Raw genomic sequence first — 25,628 nt, forward strand, 5'->3', positions numbered from 1 at the left:
GACACACTCTGAAGTTCTCAAATCAAACAACCAGTATTCTGTCAACACAGCCACGTTACAACTGATTCCACACATACAGACATGTTAAGAATGACAAGACAACAGAAACCTCACAAAATCCAAAGTCAATGGTATCATTTTCTTCAGCTCTGACACAATAACAAATTCAGAATTTATTTCTGAAGTTTTAAATCTAAATCGCTGGTCTCGTTATGGTAATAACAGCCAGGATCACAGCTCTTAAATCTAAGGTCAGGCAAGTCATTGCCTTAATACCACCAACTTGTGAACAGAGGATCACTGCTTTTCTAGCAGCAGAGCTTCCAAACTGCTGCTGAGGACTCATCGTCCATCTCACCCAACAACTTTTCAGCGGTCCTATCTCAAAAACGAAAAAGGAGTCAGGTATTCACAAATGTGTGGCCATACTGGTACAGGCAAATTAAGAGGCTAGCTGACACTAGGATGGCCCTGACAAAAGCTGTATCAGTAAAAATTAAGCCAAATTATAAATTGCCATTGCATTCATAACCACAGTGTACTTTACAAGGCTTTCATTCACACTAATACAGTTACCTGTAGATCATGTCTTACTTTCTTCCAACACCAGCCTTTTCCTAGTTGGCTGCTTTGTCTCTCTTACTCAAAGTAGTCCAACAACTATAAACTCGATTATGTTACTGTGGTTTATGAGATTACTGCAGCTTAATTTACAAGCCACCAGTTAAACCATAGTCACTGACCACTTCTCTGTGCTTGGTTCAGATGCAAAAACATTATCTTCAACCACAGCTGATGTGCAGAAGTTAGTTATAGCTAAACTTGGTGTGGCCTGTGGCTAAGCCTTAGCAATCCACTGATGAAAGTACTGTCACACCAAACTACCTATGATGCGATTTGGGGGGGGGGGGGGGGTTGGTTTGGTTTTTTTTGGGGGGTTGGTCTTTATTTTCCCCCACTGTCCAGTTACTGTGCATCCATGATTCAGTCTTGGAACCTAATATACAACCCAAGCACTGTATAATGCACGTACTAGAAACAAGTGGTTTCTAAAATTTCTGGCCCAACAACTCACAATTAACTTTCAAAAGTTCCTGAACACTTCTACATGTGAACATACTCATTGAACTCACATTTTACCGCTTAATATAATTTCATGGACTACTTATGCTGACCTCAGACAGAAGGTTGGGATGAGCTGGAATTAAAATAGTAAAAAGGGGGGGGGAAGGGTTTAAAGTTTAACACAGTCCTTTCCCTTTAAGAATGCTGCAACCATCAGCATTTTAGCTTAATAATCAGAACACTATACAAGTCACTAGTGTGCTTTAATGCAAACAAAAAAAGGCTTTGTTGTTAATCTCAAAACAAAAATTTCAAAGCAGTTTTATAGAAAAATTCTTGAAATCAAGTATCCATTCAGCTGTGCTTCTACTTTAAATTACAATCATGTGTCTATATTTGTAGTTTCAAATCAGCTATTTTAAGTGTCTTGACCATTTAAGCAGAACAAATTACATAAAAAACAGAATTCTCAATTTCTTTTCAAGTCTGCCCTTTCTCTACCATGTCCTAAATGCTCATCCTAGTTCTAACAACCACAGTCCTACATTTTAGCATTACAGGAGTTAAGAATCACACATGTCTCTTGAAATGAGGTTTAAAGTTAAGAAAATGTCAACCCAATGATCAGAGCAAGAATCAGCATGCCCTACTATAATAAATAGTGAACAGTTCAGAGAAACATTCTCTTGCAAGGCTTTCTTAAAATTCTGAAAATGAAGTCTTTTACTATCTTTTCAGTGTCCGGCTGCTACTTGTTCAATGGCTCAAAAATAAAAAACACCCTCTACAAGAAGGAACACAAAAGCTACCCATATATATAAGCAAAGTTCAAATCTTCCATTTATGACACCCACTCTGTTGCCAAAGTACTTCAAGAACCTACTTGAAAAAATGCCATGTAGTCCACTTCCTGATTAAATTCTCTGATGAGAATCAAATGATATTTCATCATTGTATCGCATGACAGTGTCTCTCCACAGCCTGTTTGGGACTACTTCCTTCAGGATTCCCTTCCCTTGCATTCAACCTTTCTCCAAACCCCTGTAACAAGGCTAGTGAGACAGTAAAAACAAATCTTACGGTTCATCCCTTAAAAAAAAAAAGTTAGATGACACGTGACTAGCTTAATCATGCAGCAAAGCTGATCACGAGTACATAAACACCTCTGAGCAAATCAAGGTCAGTGCTAAAGTAGGTCAACTACGACTGCCAAGCACCCATCTGGGAGTCAAGACCTCTTTACACAAGCACCACCAGTTTCAGTTACCCCTAGGCAAGAGTCAACCATCTCCAACATACATACATATTTATTCCAAAAGAAACGCAATTCATAACTTGATGAATCAGAAGTGTCTCATATCTTAAAAGCACTATTTTGCAATGACAAAGGAAAACTATGGTGTGGTTTCCTTAAGAAGTAATTGAGAAGATACTCATTGTCCCTATGCGTAATGACTGAACCAAAAACAGCTACAGAAAGGAAATCATCTGCTTCCCTTCACTGCAATATTCCATCTCCAAAGTTAACTGTCACAGTACAAACCGGCAAGAAACGGAAGAATAGACGCTGTAGATGTACGCATCCTCCAGATGCGGACACACTCAGCAATGGTGGGAGATTTCTGCTCAGCAGCACAAGGACTGCAAGCGTCCCTGTGATGATTTCAAGATGCATCCTGGCACACACGGGCATGGCTGCTGCAAATAACAAGCAGTTCCTACATCAGAATCTTATTATTTAATACTCTGTAGGAATCAAAGGAAGATCTGTGAACTAAAGCAGGGGTATCTTCCTTTTCCTTCAGTACCTAAGGAGCAGCTGTCAGAATACTTCATATTTACCCAATATAGTGATAGTATTTTGTTTTAATGGCACATTTGTGTTCCTTTAACTCCCTAATATTATTTGCAAGAACACTCTGTACTGCCAGAAGATAAAAAGCCCCGTGGCTTCCTCTCACATGCAGATGCATCTCACCGCACCCTCTGGAGCGAAGCAGTGGTTTTACCCTGGTTTGCTTGTTGAGGTCATCCCTTTACCACTCACTCATCAGCATGTTCGCCAGCCCTGGCGGCCTACAACCCACATCTGAGTTTTGGAACTCTTCCCGACCCAAGCTCTTAGCGACATCGGTAGCTCATGTTTCAACCCCATCCTTCACCATACACCCATCCTCCACCATACACCCAGAGCAGCAGTGATCCAACCACCTCTCCTGCCAGCAGCTGCTGCTACCCAGCCCCTCAAAACAGCTCACAAGTATCTCCTGCTCTGTAGAAGGTAGAGGCAGCGCCTTCACTGCTCAAGCGACTTACTGTTCAAACAGCTGCTCTCCATCTTTCCTAAGGAAAAAAGTAGCCGGCTGGAGGGAAGCATCCCATGAATTTAAACCAGCCACAAAGCTACAAGATGAATCACTTTGACTTAGGGGGGAAAAAGTCTCTAACAAACAGAAGAGAAACTCCACTGGCACAAAGAACATCTCTCAGCTCTAGGAAGTTAATGTAAAGGCAGTTTCTCAATACATCAATATACTGTCCACATGCACTCCCCTACTGAAAACAAGTCTGTTCATCACTAGTGCCTCTGAGCAAAGACAGAATGAGTCATATCATGGCATCACCCCACAGGAGTTTTCCAGACTGTCATCGTGCTAATGGAGCCACAGGACAAGATTCTAAATTTTGTCTTGTTACAATTTCCAGTTCAAAAGGGGCTTCAGGTCCCCTCTCTCCTTGCTTAAAAGGGGAAGTCTTTAAAACTATTACTTCCAGCTATTTCAACAAAGGACTTCTCTGTCGCTCCAAAACCAAGAATAAGTGGTAACTAAAGTAACCTTTTCTTGCACTGGGGAGCTCAGAACTAGACTCAGGAACACAGAATTGTCTCACCTGTGCTCAGTCAATGGGAAGGATCACTTTCCCCAGCCTGCTGGCAACACTACTCCTAAAGCAATCCAGGATGCTGTCAGCCACCTTTGCTGCAAGGGCACCATTGCTGGCCCATGGACCCCCAAGCTGTTTTCCAAATGGTCAGCCCTTAGTCCGTACTGGGGCATGGGTGTTTTCCTCTCCAAAAGCAGGGTTTGGCATTTCCCTTTGTTGAACTTCATAAGGTTCTTTTTGACCCTTTTCTCTGGCTTGTTGAGATCCCTCTGACTGAGAGCAAACCCATGTGGTGTATCAGTCACTCCTCCCTGTTTTGTATTATCTGTAAGTATGAAGATTCGGACAGCATGGAAAGAAAGTAAAAGAGGCTGGTTCTTGGAAGAGAATCGTAGAGATTTAACAACCTCAAAAAATCCTAGCTCATATTCTTCTCTCAGTGAAGCAGATAAATGTTTGCTTCAAAGCTGGTGCAGTCTCATGGGAAAGCCTTACAGATGGAGATACGAACTGTCTTCACAGCAGAAGATGAAAACTGGAACAAAACCAAAGCCAATCCATGCCAATTCCAGGACTCAAACCTGTTTAGACTGAAAAGGGTCTGTCCGTGCTATGAATGAAGTATTTGCCTCCCTAGCAGGGGACTGGTACGTACCTCTAGAAACAGAGCTAAAATTCTAGCATACAATTCTACAGAACAGCCACTGGGTCTGGAGATCGTATCATCATCAGAAGCAGCATCCTGACTAACTGGGTGACCCTCAGACACAGGAGATTTTATTTCCTCTCACGTCTCACGATCACTTACCCCTCTACCTATACAGCGAATCCCAGCTAAAAGAGTGTTTCAACAGAGCTTGCTAGTTTGCAATCATTATTGAAAGCTTGATCCGGTATAAACCTCTCATCAGCCAAGATTAGAATCTTTGAGCTCTTATTGTTTGAAGTAAGCTTATGTTGGCCCGTTTAGACATTTCATTTTGGGCAGCCATCAAAAGGAAATATCACAAAGGAACTAATCAAGCCCTTGTGAAAAGATGGTGATGCACACTTGTGGAAATCAGTACTAAGATGCTGCTGTTACCAAAAGAACTTGGCTGCTTCAATAGTCAATCTTTCAATACCTGTTCTCCTTCGGTTTCTGGAAACTGCTTCCACAGGGAAAACGAAATGGACATGCCTTTCTTCAAAGACCAGGTTTCAATGGATTTCTGCAGCACACCTACCAAACACAGCTGTTACCTACACATGAAGTAAACCATAACCTCTCTACAGGCTTTTGGAAACAACAAGTACTGGTCCTCGCATCACTAGATGCGGAATATCAGTGCTGAAGTAATTCCTAAGCTCAGCCACAGTGGCCAGAATGAGAGTAACCAGTTCAGATGTCTCTACTTAGAGCAGGAACCAGCGAATTCTGCCTCAGAGCTGTGCCAACGTTTTACTGGATGCCTTAGAACATTTTACAGACACACCGAGATCCCCACAGGTATTCTAGGAACATATTTTCAAATTTCATCTCAAATGTCAAGAAGAAGGATGTTTTAAGGAGGCTTTTACAAAAAAGTATAGCTGTCATACAAAATCTGTAAGATAACAGCCAATCTCCTACAAAGAGTAGGAAAAATTACACTAAGAATTACACCCAGGTATAATTATCAATGCAAGATCCACTCTCAATTAGCACACTCCTTCATGCCTTCAGATGTCTTATTTCAACAGGTCCTGCTGATCAAAAACATCCAGTTTGATTTCACTGGAAATGGATACAACCAAAATGGAATAAAATCAGTTATTCTGAGAACAGCTGCTTGTAGGAAAAAGACCGAGCTCAATATCATAAGTGTTTCAATTATTTACAAAAAAAAAAAAATAATCAAAACAACCAAAACAACTTAAAGACAACGCTACATACTTTTGTTCAGTACAGCACCCCAGAATTTCTGTAGTGTAAGGTATAGAACAAAATAATTATATTTTACATTTAAAACTAGGGTCAACCAATGTTAAATGCTGGTAAAGTAAGTTCACTAAATCTATGTTAGGCTGTAGTATTTAATATTAATTTATTCCAATCCTTCAGAAGACTTTGTGCATATGTGGGAAGGAACAAAGTATCATTTTCAACATTGGGGGAGAAGGACTTAAAGTTTCTGTTGTCTATTAATTTTAAGTTCTTTAGGCCAGATATCTAATTCTACTCATTTAACACCAAAATTCATTTACTCTGTTAGCTGTAACATTCCCATACACAGCTAAAGTTAAAAAAAAAAATATCTACTCCCTCAATTACTGAAATATAAACTTAGTTGAAGTTCCCAAACTGAGCTTCCAAGCCAGGGCCAGCCTCCAATGTGTGAAGCATGAACAAGGTTGTGAAACAATACAATAACCCTAAGCCATCCAAGGAGTTTTGGGGGGGCTGAAAGACAGAGAGAAATCCATCCTACCATGCTGGTAAATCAATTATCCAGAATTAATATGCTTTAAGTAAAAACCTAATCACAGTTACTATTGACTTCTTCAGTAGCTTATGTACTTCAGCGTGCTTTGATCAGAAACCTTAAAAAAAAAAAAAGCCAACAAAAAACAAACAAAAAAACACTCTCAATTGAGGCAGCAGTAGTTCTGTGAAGTCTCCCAGATTGTACATATTGCTTCTGACCTGTCAACAAAACAAGATGTCTTATCTTGTGCTGCACTGCAGAGTCAACTTCAAAACAAAAATTTTCAGAAAATCAGAAATTTCTCCTTAAGAAGACTGTACACAACCTGGACTGACATTTCCAGAGCAGCAAAAGCACACAACATGACAAGCAGGTAAACTACTTAACTCACTCCTCATCTTTACACAAAGAGTGGGAATTTACAAATCAGTGCATCTTTAACTCAGAATTGGGAATGTCTACCTTTTGCACTTGCAGTCCAAAAGATGCAGTTTTCTATTTCAAGATTTCATCTGACTCCTAAATATAAGCACTGTTTTACTGCAGGCAGATGCTTTAGATCAAAGTTTTAAGGGTATCTTCACCCTTCAATTACCCAAACTGGACAAGATTAAGTTTAATGCAGTTAAAATACATACCTTCTACTTTATTCCTTATGAATAAATGTCCCAAAGCCTAACTGTTTGGTGCAAGTACTATTATGACTGTGGTATGTTCTGTGGCTAGGTGATGCCCCTGTTTCCTCACAGTTTGGCAAATATTCTTCCTGTAGTTCATAATCGCCAAAGTTATCTTTAAGAGCAGGAAGGAAAAATCCTCTCACACAAAGTTCTAAGAAACGTGTCTTCTAAAAGATCTCCACATGAAATACCAGTCCAGCAAAACACTTTCTCATTTACTTCAAAGACAGAAGCTGTATATCAGACCCCACTCTAATACTTAAACAGTCTGATCGGTGATTTGGCACACCGTGGTACCCATTCTAGGATTAATTCCTCAAGCTTATAACTACTGCTTGTACTTTTATATAACTTGTAAAAGGATGTCTTGATTTAAAGATTTCAAGTGAGAACAAGCTTTAACTCAGTCCACTCTCCTCACTGGCAAAGCACTATTCTAGTATCCCATTAGTTACCCCAGCTTCCAGTCACCAAATCTTTCTGTGCTTTTGTCAGGTTTTCACTTTCTTCTCCTCTCCTCATACTGGAGAATTGTAGGCATCAAAACTAGACATTCGAGCTCTGGCACGACTAATACTACCTAAGTAATATTTCCTCACTTGACTTTTAAAGTTTATGGATTCAGAGGTGTTAGCCATTTTTCAGTTTAATAGGTTAAAACACTACACCCTTCGTTTAGTCTCTGAAGTGCATTTATTAAGGTGACAAACCTAGTTTTCTTCATTTTCCTTTGGGCTGAATCACCTGGTCCAAATAATGTTAGACATACTGCATACAGTTGATTCTCTTTCCCATTCACATTACTACTACAACAAACCTAAATGCATTTGGCATTGTGGGACCCTTCATTCAGAGATCTATTGCCAAACAAACTACAACCGAAGAGTTTATGTCTTCAGGGAACAAAGCATAGAAACAAAAGGGAAAAAATACCACAGAAAGGAGTGTAGACACAGGTGGTTATGTTCATACTTTATACTTCTATTTCCAGTTTTTGCACACTCCCTCTGGTCCTGCTAAATTCCATCTCTGGCGGGAAGAAGCCATCCCTGCTCTCTGCACTCTGCCAGCCTGACAAAGAAAAGTTGACAGGCTGTCAGTTCTCCTTCGATCCTAAAGTAAGCCTTAGGAAAAGGAAGATATTCTCAGCCTGCCTGGAACCAAGCTGGGGTACTTCCCACTCGGCTGCCTCTCTACTGTTTCCTCCAGCATACAGCCCTGACAGGTTCATTTTTCCCCACTGGTTTCTTAAAAGCTCTCTTTGACTTAACTTTACACAAAATCAGCTGTCAAACACATATGTATCCCATCCATACGCACATCAATATTTCTTCCTTCAGACTACCTCGGTACTGTATTAGAGGCTCAACTTCATTTTCGTTCTCCCACTATACCACTGCTTTTTGGAAAGGAAAGCATCACAGCTTTTTGTTAAGTATATGAGTAGGTAGGCTGCTAAAAAAAGAAAAGCTGTGGAAGAACATACAATGATGGCATAGTTAGTGTATGTGTTAACAAAGTTTATGTGTGGAAATGGTGAAATTTACAACTTAGCATTATTTACAAACTTCCAGCTTTAAGAAAACACCCCCCACACACACACACTCAAGCAAATAGCCTCAGCTACTTGTCTCTGCACCTGGAGTCCCTTTGATGTATGTGGAGCAACAATAAATGGTAGCAAATAAGCTCAGCAGTTTGGTTTCCTGAAATCACACTATTTTCCAGTTAAATCCAAATCAAACTAGTGACAATGACAATTTAGCACTTGCATGTTTTCCATAAAACATGCAAAAAGACACAAACGTCAAAAAAAGATACACATGCCATTTTCAGTCTTGTTCAATGCTTCAGAAATAGTAAGGTCCCCCATTCGTGAAATCCTGTTTTTTAAATGAGCGATCTGGTGCTAACACTGAGAAAGGCAGCCTTTCAGAGTTATGACAGCTCATACTGTGGCATTATCCAATGCTCCGCTCTTTGGAGAGATTCACATAAAGCAGTTACGAACCACAGCAACAGGGAATGCTGAGAAGTAGGGCAAGTTCCCAGCACTCCCTAGGGCCAGCACTAATATTGATACAGCGTATTATGAGCAGAATTGCTATAGCTGAAAACTACCCATTCAGCACCCGACCAACAGCCCTGCTTAGTCCTGCCACAGGACAAGGCAAGTGCAACTGCAGGACAGCTTTCTTCCAGTCTCACATCATACTTTCACCAGCTTCAAGGGACTGTGAAACCTTTTAATTGTCATTTTGGAGTCCTTTAACAGGATATTAAAAGTAAAGTTAGATGTGTCATCATACCGTATACTGAATGCGAAAGTGACATCCTCTTGGCTTCTTCTGCCACAGCACTAGCTACTTTTTATGTTGCCTTCTCTCCTCCTTGGATAAAGTGGAATTTCTGTGCAATGTGACACGTCTCCAAGGAGATTCCCCAAATACCACACAACGTGCCAGCATCTAGGAAGTTTTTGCTTCTGAGGCTTTATAAATCACAGCATTCAAAGTAAGACTTGGTGGAGCAAGTCAAGTGATAATTTAGGAAGAAACCATGCAAAGTATTTCCTGTCTTTCACATTCATGTCCAGAGTGTTAAGTACCTCAATAACAGCTATATGGCTCGGGAAAAGTCATAGTTGTCTACATCAGGACAAGCACAAGATACTGTTGAAAACCTCACAGCAAAGTTCCACGGAACAACTGATATAACATCGTTGTGCCATCAAAGGGGTGGCTTCACTCCCTTTTTTCTTCTCTTCTTTGTCATCCTTCCCCCAGATTTTCCTTTCAGTACTCCAGCACAGACTTTGGAAGTCCCCAGAGCCTGTCTGCACAGTGTGTCGAATCAATCTGCTCACCAGGCTGAATAATAACTTGACAGAAAGCAGTCTTCTGGGGAGTTAGCAAGCTCAACTGTCTTACTGAAAGGTCAGATGACACCCAGAGAACCAGTGCAAAGCAAAGGGGTGAGACATGCCAGAAGAAGGGAAGGGGCAGAACTGTCCCTTTCAACTGCAGTGAGTGGTTAAAACATGCTTGTTATATGCCTGTTATATCTGAAATGTCCCTGTTATATCTGAAAGTGCAGTTACACTTTCAGATTATTCACAGCACTCCAGCAGGATTTGTTTTCAACATGCAAATCCCTGCACGGTTTGAGCAAGGCAAGGTGTACTGAAACCTGTCTACTGATCCACACCTATACTCTGACATTTTCTCTGCTCAGGAGTTTGTTCTTTTGTGAATGACAAGTTATGAATATACAGGCACAGTAGAGGAGCATTCCTATCCACTCTGTATTCATTGCTTCAGTGGGAGTACAAGCTTTATTTTCTTGAGAAAGCCCTACAGCAGTAGGAAAGCCCTTTACAGAAATTGCTGATGAAACATATTTATTTTTTCATGCGTCTATACACTAAATGTTGACGTTGAACCACCAAATTTTCAAACCTGTAACATTCAGCTGCCAAAGATACATCTGGATGCAAGCCTCAGACTTGTATTTTTCCAGGCAGGTTTTAAATCTGTGATTTCTAATTTAAATCAACAGTCAAGCCTGACTGCCTACTTTTACATTACAACTGAAACTGAACAAGTGTTTTAAAATTGCTGTTGTATTTAGAACAAAGATTCACATTACCAAATCAAGACAGCCCTTAATAAAGGCAAAGTAATGATCAGGGAACACCAGCAATTCAATAGGGTCCTTATGCTATGCAGACATCTTGACTGTTTAAAAAAAAAAAAGAAAGAAAATACAAGCAAGTAGGGAAGAACAGTGTGTCATCCACAGGAAAAAAAAAAAAAAGATTAAAAAATCCTGCCAATACCAAACATGGGCAAAAGAGAAAAACTTCCTCAGAAAAAAAACCTCAAACAAAACACAGCCATACACACCACAAAAGGACCCTTGGTACAACCGAAGGCTGCATTTTTTTTTTGTTTTTCATGATTGCTTTTGCTTGGATCAAAGATCCATCCATGCAACAACCCCTCCCCCCTCCAAATGAAGAGGGGATACAATACAGAGCAAAGGGACATCTGACTAACAGTTGCAAGCAGAAGTTTTTCCAACCCATTGTTTTATCCCAAAAGAGAACATTCCACGACCTACGCAGTCCAATCCCAAAGGACCTAGGAAAGATCACTAGACAGTTCACATTCCTCCATAAAAAGTTTAAGTAGGTTTAGATGATCTTATTTCCGCAAGTAGCAGGCTTGTGCCAAATATTAATAATGCAGTCCCTTAGTTACCACTTACAAATGCTCATAATTATTTACAGCTCCTGAACAGTACGGAGGACGACTTGGATACCCTCCAACAAATCCACAGCAATTAAATTTATCAGAAAATGGAAAACTTTCCAGTTTCACTCAGTGGAACAAGACAGGCAACAGTTCTGTACAAGGAACAATGAAGTAAGCTAGTACTCTTAGAAAAATGACATGTCTACAAAATCATCAAATGTCACAGGGGCATCAAACAAAGCTTGGTTGAAAGGTTGAAAACAACATAGCTCTTCATATGTGAGGTGGCAGGCTGTGGAAACTCTCTGGCAAATAACAGGAAGGCAAAAAGTTCATGTGGTTTCCAAAGAGAGGTAGGATCACTTCATGCAAAGTAATTCTGCTGAGTACCACCACATCTGGCTTGTGAAGTCCCCGAGCTGAAAATAACTGTGGGCAAGTATGAGAAGACACATGCTTGCCCTAATCTAACTCTTTGCCAGATAGCCACTCCTCAAGATGGGACTCTACAGGAACGGGGTCTTCCTTGTGGGATGCAACAGTCACTTTTACCTTCTGTCAGTACTAGGAAAAGAACATTATCTCAATTTCTAAGTATTCAGAGAAAACTTCTACTAACAAGAATGACATATGTGGAATGCCCATAGTAAAAGTATGAAATTTAGAATATCCTTGGAAACCTTTCAAGGTTACCTCTGGTTTAAGTCAATTAACCTGCAGTTATCACCACAACATCACTTAACACCAGGTGGAAGATTTAAATTCAGTACACTGAGTTTAGGAAGGCGAATGTAAAATCTTAGCTTGTAAAAAAAAAAAAATACGTAGGAAACAAGACTTAGAAGTTAGGTATCCGCTTTCACAAGTGGAATTTCAAACCCAGTTTGGACAACTAAATTGCTATGCAGCACCTAGAAACATTCCCACTGAGCAGGGAACCACGTAAAAGTCAGTAGGCACAAACCACCCAAAACAAACACTCAGGATGGCTGTCCCATACTTCACCTTGCTGAGCACTTCAGTTAATGCACACAGTTCTCCACTCACCTGAAGGCTTGCTTATGGTATGAAATTAAATTGCAACATCATCAAGTAGAGCTTACAATTCTCTTTTAAAGGGGCCAAAGGAGGCAGCAAAGTAGGGAAACTGTTACTGATAACCCATGGGGAAAATCCAAACTGGACAAACATGCTTAGAATAGAATAGAATCACATATTTCAGGGGATCATATACTAGATATAAGTATTTCTGGCTTTTTTCAGAGTCCTATTTTTCTGCAGTGTTCACTTCAGAACATGATCTAGTCTCATGCACTATTTTGCCCTGACTTTACTAGAGAAATACATACTCTTTCTGTATGTGTTTTTGCCTCAGTTGCTCATCTGGCGCTCGACTGAAATGTTTTTAAGGATATCTGCTAAAGCCCCTTCAGCTGTCTTCAAGGATTCTGCTTCCTCTTCCATATGTGCTGAATTTATTCTTTGTCCCTAGAGGTACAAGCTTAACTTCATATTCAATAAATTTTGAAGTAACTGACTAAACAGAAAATATTTACCTTGAGTAACTTAACTCACAAATATGAAGGTAATGAAAGGATATTTATATTAAATCACTACATCTTTGTTTTCCTGAATATAAGTATCAGCTCCTCAGGTTTCTCTCCCCCTTTTGCCTCCATCAGGTATCAGTGCTTGAAATTTTGTTCTTATACAAATCATTAGTATTAAAACTTGATATTCTTATTTCAAAATAGAGAAATGTTGTATTTTACTCCCTTTAACTGGTATGATTACAGACCAAACACGAGGTTTGCTTTGCTTTTTAGTACTGCTGAACGAAACTCAGATATTACACTTCAGCCATGCCTTACAAAGTAACAGCACGAGAATTCCCAGTAGTATTTTTAACCTGTTAAGTTGTTTTGAAGAAAGGTTGCAAGAGTCTTTATAGATGGTCCCCTCCCCTCTGCTACAAGTTTTTCTGGCCCTCCCTCTCCTTCACAGTCTGGTTAAAGCTGTGTTTCCTTCAGCCTCCTTCTACTCAAACACATGGTACCATAGAGATAAGTACATAAGTTTTATCTTACACTGACACCAAATTCATTCAGATTTGTTCTCTTGTACTGTCATGTATTCTGATCTCCTCCGCAACAGGAAGCAACCTCATCCACTATTTTATACAACAAACTGATATGCTGTAATTCAGGCCAAAGTTTATTTTAGAAAGATATCCTGGATGAAGTGGTGTGTTGCAAGAATCTATTACCCTCCTCCTATCTTTTCTGTTCCAAAACTTAGTTCCTCTTTTTCAAAACTTCCAACTTTTCTAGTCTGAATTTGAGTAGGGCACCTATCAGCTACTAAACCTCATTTCATTTTCTCCTACCAGGTAGCCTCATCAGGTCATTAACTTAAGGATGAATGCAGTGAATTGCTTTTCCCTCTTTTAACTAAGTTGAGTTGCATTTGTTCAATCTCCCACTGTAAGGCTGCGTTTGCAAAACACAGTTCATTCCTTGAACTCTTCAGTTTTCTAGAAACACTTTATGAAGTCCAGGAAAGGATTAAAGTTATGACACAATTAGCATCATAGATCAAACTACCTTTGAATCCAGTTTGATATCCTTGTTTACCAAGCAAAAAAAAAAAAAAATCACTTGTCCACTTCTCTAACACTGCACTGGGAACTGCCAGTCAGTAACATCCTCCCACCCTCAGCCACTTCAAACCTTCATCTTATACGTGTGATACACAGACAAACGACTGTTTGGCAGCTAGTTAGAAATGGCACATATATTTCTTAAGCAAGATCTTATCAAGCCACATAGGCTGTTGGAGCGATAACTAAGCAGACCAACCTGCATCACTTGGCTCTCTGACCAGTAAGAGTCTCTTATGCCATCATGCCATTGATACAGATCCCAACTAGTGTAACATTAAGGACAAAGCCAAGTGGAAATTGCCAGAAACAATGCTACTGACTAATCCTTGCTTAGATCACAAACAGTAACTGTATGAATCAGTTATCTAGTTTATTTCATATGGGGCTACATGGATTTTTACAGTGCAGAGTAGACCTCTCTGGGAGATACATGTGACAGAATTCTTACACTTTTTTTAGTAGATGAGATGTTGTAAATCTAAACGTTTAACCCTTTGTAACTGAAGTGTGACTGCAGGAGTTGTTAAGCTCCTAGCTTCGTCTTTCAGCTGTGTACTCCCATATAGCACTGGCACTTATCTAAACCCACAGTGAACTGTTCAGAGATCCAAAATAGATTAAAACAAATCCTGCCAAAAAGTAACTTTGAAAAAAAGCTGTAAGTCTGAGTAGATCACAGTAAGGGGATTCAAGGAGTCAAAGACGTACCAGCATTGTACAAAGGAGTGGGAGAGACTATGAGCTCAACAGTAAGTGTAGAAATTACAAAAGCAAATACATACCTGAACGTGAGAACACACAGGTTAACTTCTATAGGGATATTATAGGAAGAATAAGCCAGCAAAGCCTCCAGTGTAATAGACTATTCAAGAAACAGTCCGAAAAGTGGCTTTGTGGGGTTTTTCTTGGTGAGCTGCTGCTTTGAATAAATTTACTCCTTTTACAGGAGGCTCTTTTATCAACACCCAAGTTAAAACAAACCAACCTCCAACACATAGGAGCACAGTCAAGAAAGAACCCGTATGAATGCCATTCAACATCCAGGTCAGTTAGGTTTAAGAAGCCTTTTTCTGTATCAGAACATTACATAAAAACATCAAAATAGAATTGTACTGAGTTGACTGATGTTTACAGACTGAGAAGTAAGCATGTGATACCAAAGAAGATAAGCAGAACACAACAATACAGGAAGCCAGCAGGAGCTAACTGACCACCCCTTTTAAAAGTGGAAGTCAATGATTAGCTCACATGTGGAAATGATTCTGATGAGTACACTTCTGGAAGAATGCATGGAAAATACAGAACTACACCATAAAGAATGATTGAAGGAAACTTACATACTGTTGCCAAAGACAGACTTGGCCAAATTACATCATAGGGAGGAGTTAAAAGAGATAGGCTGTGTTGTATTTGAAGGTGGAAAACTATGGTACTTCACTACAACATGCAATTAGGTTTGCTAGAAAGGGAAATTAAAATTAACTGTGTTTATCCTTAATGTTTCTTAAGTAAAAACCTGCTAGTGCATTCAGGTTCTTCCAGGTGTTGGAAGGCCAGGAAAGTTTCTTTTTCTGCTTCCTGAAAATCTCAGAAATCCACTCGCCAGCCCCTTCTACAGACAAACCTGAGAACTTGTACCAATATTAGTCTCTGACCTGGTTGCCAACACAGTATCATTCCAAAACATTGCCATCGCCACAAAACACACACACATACAAAAGCAAACAAAGCGCTCACAGAACTGAGACAAAAGGATAAAAAAAAGCCACACACAGCCAATTTTAAGGGGGAATTTATTTTTTTTTTTGTAAATAAAGTCAGAGACCAGTAACCAGGTTTTTCAAAGTCACCAAACAAAATTCAGCAGAAAAATGGAAAAATAAGTTTCACTGACAAATAATCGAAACCAGTACTTTCTCAGGTTTGTCAGGGGACACCATTGTTCCAGTACGTTTAGAGCTATGGGGAACTAGCAAGCCACAGAAATATCCTAAAACTAGAAGACAAGTCAGAGTACTGACAAAATACTTGTTTTAAAAAATAAGAAGTACACATCTGAAAGCCGTGCCAAAGAAATTAGATTACACAAGTTTTACAAACACCATGAATGAATCCATAGAGGTTTAACTACTTGCCTGAGCAAATCCTGTTCTAAAAGGCACATTAATTTTGCCTCAAAAGCAATTGGAACTCCGCTAGACTAACTTAAGCATTTAAAGAAACCTCAACAAATCTTGCAAAGCTGGATAATGATCAGCTCACCTCAAGACAGAAGATCATCAATATGCTACAATGCTAACGAGGTCTCCAATGAGATACCAATAGACTTTTTTTCCTCACTTTTTTGTTGCATGGAGGATTTTTTTGTCCTTCTTCTGAGATGTGCAACTATTCAGTCCTTACTAGTGTTCGTATGCTCCGGGGGGAGGACAATTCTCCTGAACGGCTATTTGATAAGAACATCAAGAACAAACTAAGGTGCCAATATTTCTCTGAAGGGAAGCCCGAGTAGGTTCTAAAGAGTTTTTCCTTCAAACAGAATATGTAGACAAACTGAGAGCAAGATGAGGTCTAAGCCAAGTTAGAGAATCATTCTTAAACAGCAAGTCAAGTTTTTGGTTTGTTTGGGTTTTTTTGTTTGTTTTTTTTTTTTTTTTTTTTAAAAACAGACAGCACCCATCCCCGAAAAGAAGCAGAGGTGCGTGCAATTAGAGGACTGAAGTCCAAACCATGTATTGTCTTGGTGGAAAAGAAGATTTTCTTCCTTTTAGTCTCCTTCCTATATTCTGTTTCCTCCAGATTTCCCAGCAAGCCTAACTGGAGACATTGCTGGGTCTCTGCCATTTTAGATAAATTATTAGTTTGACAATAACTTGGACATGTGAGTATTCAGCTCCGGTAAAGTCAAGTGACCATGGTGAATGAGCTCCTGGGAGATCTGCGTATCTGAAACACTTCTATATTTGTTCATCTGGAAACCCAGAAGCACATGGGCCAGTAAGGGAAAAGGGAAAAGAGTCAGAGGTTTAGCCGAGTTACTCTTTCTTGTTATGAAAAATATTTTTTAAAATGGCATAATAAAATAATGAAAAGCTCCATTGTGTAGCTCCAGAGATGAAAGTAAAAAGTTGACTATTTTTCTGGCTTCTGGGTATCAGTATTAAAACCAGAATTTTTTTTCAATTTTTTACACAGATTTATGAAAGAAATGACCCAACACAGCTTAATCCAAAAATATTCTGCCATAAATCCTCTTCTTCCATGTCAAAGTTGCAATGTAATATATTTAAAACAGCACTCTTCACACTTATTGCCTCTCCCACCTCTCCTTCAGGACCACATATTTCATGAACTGTGCTGTTTCCTAACCTACAAATGCACAAATGTTTATGAAGCCACAAGGTATATGGTATCAGTGAACTGAGTAATCTCAAATCAAACCCTGTAGGTAAAAAGTTAGCCTTGAGCCACAGCAGATTCCCCAGTCCAGTACCTTTGCCCAAACACATACGCCACCACAGAGCAGAAGGACAGGATACATGGATGGAAATGGTTAGCCGGGAAGGCGTTGGAGTTTGGTGGGAGCTACTTTGTCCATGGCAATCCAGTTCAAATGATCATCAAAACTACTGTCCAAGTACATCCAGCTGTCAATGGATGTTGCAAAGGACAAAGTGCTGGGCACCAAACCCACAGAATTCTTTTTGGCCATAGGTTTTTTCACTTTTGTCCTGTCCAAGTACCTGAGCACAGCCCTGGTGATACTGTCCTGAACAGTGACATTTCCCACACAGGTCCTTGAAAGTCTCCAAAAATTCATCAGTCAGACTAGAATTTTTGGGATGAACATACATATAAAGGACACAGTCAGAAAATTTGCACGGTGCCATCAGCTGTAGGCAATTGTTAAAATTTGCTCTGAGCTGCTAAATTGACAATCTCTACCAGGAACAGGAATGTAGAAACATCAGTTTCTACAACAGCTGACTGCTGTAATGTTCTTCTCCATATTTTTTTTTCCCCTCATCATCTTATTCTTGATGATGACAACAGCATTACAGTAAGATGAATAAAGAGCTACTCCAGCTGAAAAAATAAAGCAGGCATTTGCTATGGAAGAGTCTCATGGTCAAGTCAGACAAATTAGGACAGGAATTACTTCATTGAACAAATAATGCCAAATACAGTACTTGAGAACTCTTTATGGCCAGCTGGGATACCTTAAACAGACTGAACTAGATTTTTAAATACTGTAATAGGGAAATATCCATCTTTCTTCAGACTGTTCCCAGAGAAGCTAACCAAGTTGCATATGTCTCAGATGTGGGGGAAAAAAAATTCATAAAAGCTCTAGAATTTCTAACAGATGTGAAACAGAAAATTCCAGCATAAACCCAAGATAGCATAAAACCATTGTTAGTTAGAAAGTTAGAAATATAACTTACTATTAAAAATAGGAATATCCAACTGCTTGCCTCATATTTCTAAAATACGAATAACTTCTAGAAGTTCTAGAAGTTGGATCCAAACTCCATGGCAAGCATTTGACAACATTTGAACAGATTATTCTTTAACAATTGGAGAGCATTTCCAGCAATTCTAATGTTTCTATGTGACAAGTCCCTCTAAGAAATCACTGAACTGACTTGACAGGCTTCTGCAATAAACTATAACATTCAGTGGCTAGTTTGGTCATTGCAGCAAAATAATATTTTCAAATAACAGGAATAGGATAAATTCTAAAAGAAAAATAGGGAGAAACTACACTATTTGTAATAAAAACTTCCAAGCTAACGCATAACTTCTCTTCGCACATGATTTTTCACTAAAAATGGTACTGTGAGAATGAAGGACTGTAACAGACATCATTTGAAATTTCCTAATTTCACATAAGATCACTAGGAATTAAATACTATGTAAAAAAAATCCTAATTGAAATAAAAGTTCTGTAAATGTAAATTTTTTACAGCATCTGACATCATAAAACTTCATTTGGATTTTAAAAATTAAGGCAAAGAAGACTTTTTAAAACTCAGAAGACCATAGTAACCTGGGTATAGATTAAAACTACAGTATAATGACACTCTAGGACAGCAAGTTTGCCTAATGTTCTGAGGCTTTATCAGATCATTAAGGAAGAAAAATAAAAACTAGATACCAGAGCCTCCTAAGGCCAAACTTAAATAAGTTTCTGGATTTATGAATTTGGGCCATATGCCGAGTATAACAAAAAAATATTCTTAAACATGTTGACAGCACAGTGTTCACATTGACTTTTTTTCCTTAACTCAGTGAATTCATTTAATCTATAACAAAACAATTTGTAAATGTAAATTCACAAGATTACAGGAAATGGCTTGGCAACAAAACATATTGGGAAAGGGAACAGAGGAATAAATAGGTGTCCTGTTTCTCAGTCCTACAACTCCAAACTGGAAAACCCAACATGGTCAAGACAAGGTCACAAAACACATTCTAACATAAATCTCAAAGACTAACATCTGATTTTTTTGCAATGTATTCTGGACCCCAGAATTTATCCCTGAAAAATGACTAGGCCATTCAAGTCTATGGGCAAAATAAATACTATTTTAAAAGGTTATACTAAAACTAATATGCCAGAAGCAAAACTGCAGCAAAAAGCACAAATGTCAGGGGGATTTAAAATACAATTATCAGAGGTCCTTGAGTGAAGGGCAGAAATAAAAGTACAACTCGAACTAAAGCTATTTTGCTGTCACTCTCAACACAACCACAATGCATACATGCAATATAAAGTTTTATTACTTTTTATTATATAGTTCTGCTTCAAATTGGAACAGAAGTCCTAAATTTCATAGCGCTCCAAGAAAAATTTACAGATAACAAAGAGAAATCCATTCATAACAATTCTAGGAAAAAACCCAACCAAACCAGTTCAAGGAAACTATAAAACTAATAGTTTTAAAGACAGAAAAAAAAAAAAAAAAAAAAAACCACCATTATTCAGAAAAAGCTAAAGTATATTAGTTTTATTTTCTGCTGTTTTTTCTAGGAAGGAACTTTTCCTTCCCACTTCACTCCATTAATATTCTGCAGTACAGCATTATTTAGCAATTCCTACCAAAGTCTTTCTGATCTTGTCCTTTTTTGTTAGGCAAACTAGAAAAGGCAAAGCCACTTCAAGGAAGTTGCCAAGATAAAACAAACTTCAGATCCAGAGTACTGCTTATCTCAGAGTTCTGTCTTATTTCATTCTCCCTCCAAAACCTACACTGATCCCAAATGGGTAAGACTAACTTCAGAGTTTTCTGAGTAGTCTTGTATCAAGACCACATCCGATCTTTAGAATACACAGATTCCATTAACTTATTTTTAGCTGACACAGAAAGGGATTAATGCAAACAGTTGCAATTGAATAAGCATATATGACTTACTATAAAATGCCTTCCCATTAAAGTGATTTGAGAGACACGATGCCAATCCACTGCTTAGGAATTGCCAAAAAAATCCTTCCCAGTGTTATATCAACTGCACATTGGAAGATGTATTTTCATCACCGCCACACCAAGTAAGGACCGTTAAGGATTTAGCAATATGTTTACTGCTTCCTTTTCACAAGGTGCCACTAAATTGCCTTGTACCTGTTGAAAATAGCGTACTAACATTCACAAGGAAAATGCTGTCAAAACAAACATGAAAACTACAACCATCTTCCTCAGCTGCTTACATTCATATGAATGGGTTTCTTTATAGTTAGTAGAGAACATCAACATCTTGGACCACAAGAAATGTGGCTTGTTATTTCACCATTCTAAAATCCTGCCAACAATATTTCTTGCTCTATAAGTAGCCTACTGGCACCATTCCTACAGAAGACCAACCTACTAAACTACAGCATGGCTTCAGCTCAGGGTCACAAGTTGTTCTGACACCAGCAGCTGACCTAGAAGTGTGTCTGACATCAGAGACATTGAATAACAGCTTCTCAAATGGCAGGAGACTGAAAAGGTTACAAATTCTGTATGCCTTGGCTAAGAAATATCTTTTTGCAGCTGCAAGGGAGAAAAGATTACCTGAGCATAGATAGAGAAGAAAGATGAACCCTTGCAGGCAAGGAAGGGGCAGGGAACACAGTCAGTTCTGCACTGTACACACAAAGAAGACATTAACAGCCAGTTCTCAAATTGAATTAAACTATACAACCACTACAGGAATTTTAGCAACAGCTAAAATAAATTTTAAATAATATCAAAGGCAACAGAAACTATCAATCTTCTTTGGGACAAAGACTGAAATGTCAGACTATTTTTTTAGTTAATGAATATTCCAGACTACCAAAGCCTGAAGATGCTGTTTTGATCTGCGTTCTTCTGCAGAATAGATTAAAAAAGAAATTACATTTCTCAACATCTGGTGAAAGATCAGGTTTCCAAGGAGATGAAGTCTGGGCCTTGGATAAGTAGCCTTACTGCATTTTCCCAGAAAATTGAGGTAAAAAAAAGGCAGGTGCAACACGCAGTTCATGCCAGCAAGCTGTTCACCTCGATATCCACCTCCTTCAATGTAAAGTACAATTAAATATACACCACAGGTTATCTGACAATATTCAAAGTGATCAAATACAGATGAAAACAAATTGATAACTGGCATCTCTTCCTCCCACAAAAAAAAAAAAAAAAAAATCAGAAACAAAACTTAAATAGGCTTTCTAAATAACTCAGTACGCTACCTCCTAAAGAGAAAAACATTCTCATTTCGTAAGTGCATCATTCTGCATTCTGTTTCAGCGTCTTGAGTTTCACCTACATAACACTGCAGGAGTACACAGAAGTCACCAGTCTGCATTTGATCTAACTAAACCTGGAACATATTTACTACTGCAATGCAAGACTACCACATACATATATATACACATACGCACACAACAGGGAGAGTATACCTCTGCTTTAGTTTTTTAGTTCATTATCTAAAACCTGCAGCAAAGACTGAAAGACCCAGATTGAAAGCTCTTCCACTGCTTTTGAAAATGCCACAAAACACTTTATTTGCATCTTCAGGCACCTCTAAAACATAGACACTAATTTCTATGGGCTGATCAAGAAGAGCTTTCAACAACTAAGTACAAGTTGGTGCTGAATTCCAGTCAGTATCATCTCAGCTACTACATTTATCAAAATCAACTCTTTTTAAGATTAAGTTTTCTAAGTATGATGACAGCCAAAAATGGAAGTTTCAAACTATGTTTAATATATTAAATAGAGCAACCTTAAGTATTCTTTGTATTCTCAAGGAAGCTACACAAGCTTAAAATATATATTTATTTTGCGCTTCTATTTGCAATCATTTGCATATTTATGCATTTACACATTTTTTCTTGAAGACAACTAACTTTAGACAACTTTAAACTTTCTAATACTTTGGAATATAGGTAGCTGCTTTTTACCATTTTTCTGTTCTCTTTCAAAAGCAGAACTATGGACAAAAATGATGATAAAGGTTAAAAATAATAAGCACACAAGTTCCAGAACTAATAAAGCAAGCCACTAAGAGATGCACCAAATTCACTTTGTTTTACTAAACAATGATGTATTTCTTCAGGTTTTCCAGTACCTCCTATCAATGTGTAACCACACAGACAATTGGCTCTGTGCTGAAACAGCTTAAAACACCAAATTTGAGCATGAAAACAGCACTTCTGTATTCATCTAGATTAATTAACCTACATGTCTCTTGGTACTTCCAGCATGCTTGATATCAATTCACTTTGAAAAATGGTCTTACTCATCTGCAGCATGCAGGCTGCTGCTATCTCGTTAGGTCTCAACTTTGTCATCATAGTCTTGCATAGTGTTAAGGAACTGTATGTAACTTTTAAGCTCAGCCAAATAAATCCAATGAGTGTCCACTTGTTCCCATTCCTGGTTTCCCAAAAGAATCTTTGGGAGCAGGTACTTGAAGAAAAAAAAAAAAAACAAAACACCAAACTCTCCAACAAACTCCCCCTACAAACATCACCATCCTAATCTATCCTTAGCATTGGCCCCCAGATACCGCAGGTCTCCTGGTCACAGATGGTGACAGTGACTTGGTAGCACACCCCAACTTCAGCTCTGGCTTTGTGGAATCCCAAATACAGCTTGGTTAGTTTACTGACACCCCCATGTCCCCCAAAAGAACCTTAGAGGGAAAAACAAAACAGCTATCCTTAGGTCCTCTGTGGTACTTCTTTCTTGTCTAAGCAGCCTCCCAATGTACTTCTTTCACAGTCCTGGAGCCTACGCAGCACCATACAGCACAACCATCACGCAGACAGACAATGGAAACACACAGTGTGGAAGAGAACACAGGATAAACCAGCACATTAACCTATAATCACAATACTTTATTGGGTTATTTTACACACTAAATTCTACAAGTAGGCATAAAACCCCATGAATGGCCATGAGAAATACAAACCCACAAAACTCGGTAGTAGTAAAGACTTTCCCATTAATAGGCAACTGTGGTTTAGAATATTCAGATGAGAGGTCTGTAGTTTGACACTTCAAATAGCTATTTACATTTGCATATTCCAAGAGCATACAAAACATAGATTCTCTTGAGGGCAGAGTTTAACCTCAGCCTCCTGCAAGACTATGTACAAAGACAGTTAGCCAGTATTAATAGTTAATTAAAACAAACAACCTTTCTTTTTTCCCCTACAAACTTAGCTGCAGCCTGTGTATTATCAGTCGCTCCCATTTAAAAAGCCTTTTTGATAAAAGATATACTAAACAGGCAGGACAGGTACTTTAATACTAACCTATTAAAGAAAACATGAAAATGTAGTTTCATTTTGAATGTTCAAGGACCAGCATTTTGAAAAAAATTCTACTTAAAGACGGCATGAATTTTGTAAAGAGATTAGATTCAAAATTGTTTAAAAAGATGATCACTCTCTGCAGTTGACCCTTTCTACCTTGGATACTAAGAAAATACTCTAAAATTGCTGTAAGCATAGTTGCTTCAAAAGCACGAAAACACACCCACTTGTTTCTTCACCGTTATTTTCAAGTACTAAAATCTTTCCAAAGCTGTTATAATTGAGGCACCGGAGTAACAGAAACCGCAGCAATTAAAAATGCAAACTGATTCCCCTGCCTCCCCAAGCGCAAAATCCTGATCTTGGGAAGCCACCTTAAGATTCCCAGTATTCTACATTCACCATCAAAGAAAAACATTCATTCCCTTGTTGACAGCAAAGATACACACAGAGCTGTCAGAAACAGCCCGAGAAGTAGCAGCAGCAGGGGGGACTGCCACAGGACCTCTGGGTGACTCAGGAGGTAACCGGCCTGCGCTGCTGGGAAGCAAAGAACCCCACAGGTGTGGGACTGGCGAGTTGGCTCTTGTTGTCTACAGGTAGAATTGGCCTCTGTGCAACACAGTCACAACCCAGAGAAATGTCAAACTACTACCATCGTTTGGGGGTTCAATACACACGGGCCTTACCTAAAGCAGACTTTATCACCTGATTTACCGGAAAAGATCTAAGGGACCAGCTACAGGACAGATGCTGAAGGGGCCCATTCCTGTTGCAGGGGAAGGGGCACCAACCTCTCTGCCCAGTGGCTTACCTCAGTCCCCGTGTCCCTGAGGGGCGTAACTCACACCCGGGAGGAGGAACAAGCCTGGCATTGCCTCCACTGAGCTCCCGGACCCCCGGATTTGCCCCTTTCCTCCCTCTCCGCCAAGCCGAGCCGAGGACGCACCGCCAGCAGGACCCCCGGCCCCAGCTCCGCCTCCGGGGTACGGACGATCCGCCACACCGGCAGCGGGCCCGGGGCCGGCTGCAAACGGCCGCGACCGGCGTCCGCCCCGTCACCTCCGGGTCCTGTCACACCGCCGAGACAGTCCGTACCGGGGCCGCTCCGCTCGCGGCCCCCCGCCCCGGTGCCAGCTCCAAGAGACACAGCCCAGCACCGCCGCATACGCCCCCCCAATCGTCCTAGCCCTCCTCCCACCGGGGAAGCCGCAGCCCCCAACCCCTCCCGGGGCAGGTAGCTCCCCACGGCCTGCCGGAGGAGGCAGCTCCGGCGAGGTGGCGGGCCGGGGCGGCCACCCACCGGCCTCCCCCCAGCCCCCCTGGGGGGGCGCGGTCTCCACAACCGGAGAGGCGGACCGCCCTCACCCGGCAGCCCACCGCCCGTTAGCGCGCTCCCTCCTCCCCCCCGCCTTTACCCCCAACGGTCGCCCACTGCCCGTTAATAGCTCACCGCGAGCTCCGCGCGCCCCCTCGCCGCGCCGCGCCCGGGGTGGCAGGGGGAGGAGGGGGGGTCGCTGTCCCTCGGCAACGCGCTGTACGCCCGGAGCGGCGCCCGGCGCAGGCAGCCCCCGTCCCTGACCTACTTTCCGCCTGGCTTGCCACCCAACGGCGCACCACTAACCTACTTTCCAGCCAATGGCACCCTCCTCCGGCCCCAGACCGGACGCGCTCGCCCGCCAACGGGCGAGCGGCTCCCCGGCGGCTTTGCCCAATGGCCGGCCAGCAAGCGGGCAACGCCCGCCCTCCTGAGCGGCAGCTAATCCCCGGGCGCTCCTGGAGTAGAAACCAATCAGAAAGGCGGCTGGGAGTTTTGATCCCGCCCCCCGGCGGAGGGCGGAGCTGATG

The 25,628-nt window shown here is 40.3% G+C and overlaps 1 protein-coding gene across 1 annotated transcript in view; it reads right to left on the bottom strand.

The window, feature by feature from the left end:
• The window catches only part of BMAL1 (basic helix-loop-helix ARNT like 1), a 53,892-nt gene extending 28,525 nt beyond the window's left edge, over positions 1-25,367 (bottom strand). Inside the window, exon 1 of the mRNA XM_082485187.1 lies at positions 25,234-25,367. The gene's annotated coding sequence lies outside the window, so the exon portion shown is untranslated. The remainder of the gene's footprint in view (positions 1-25,233) is intronic.
• Between the last annotated feature and the right edge of the window lie 261 nt (positions 25,368-25,628).

This window comes from Vanellus vanellus, assembly GCF_965231255.1.
Source record: "Vanellus vanellus genome assembly, chromosome: 6".
Taxonomy (NCBI): domain Eukaryota; kingdom Metazoa; phylum Chordata; class Aves; order Charadriiformes; family Charadriidae; genus Vanellus; species Vanellus vanellus.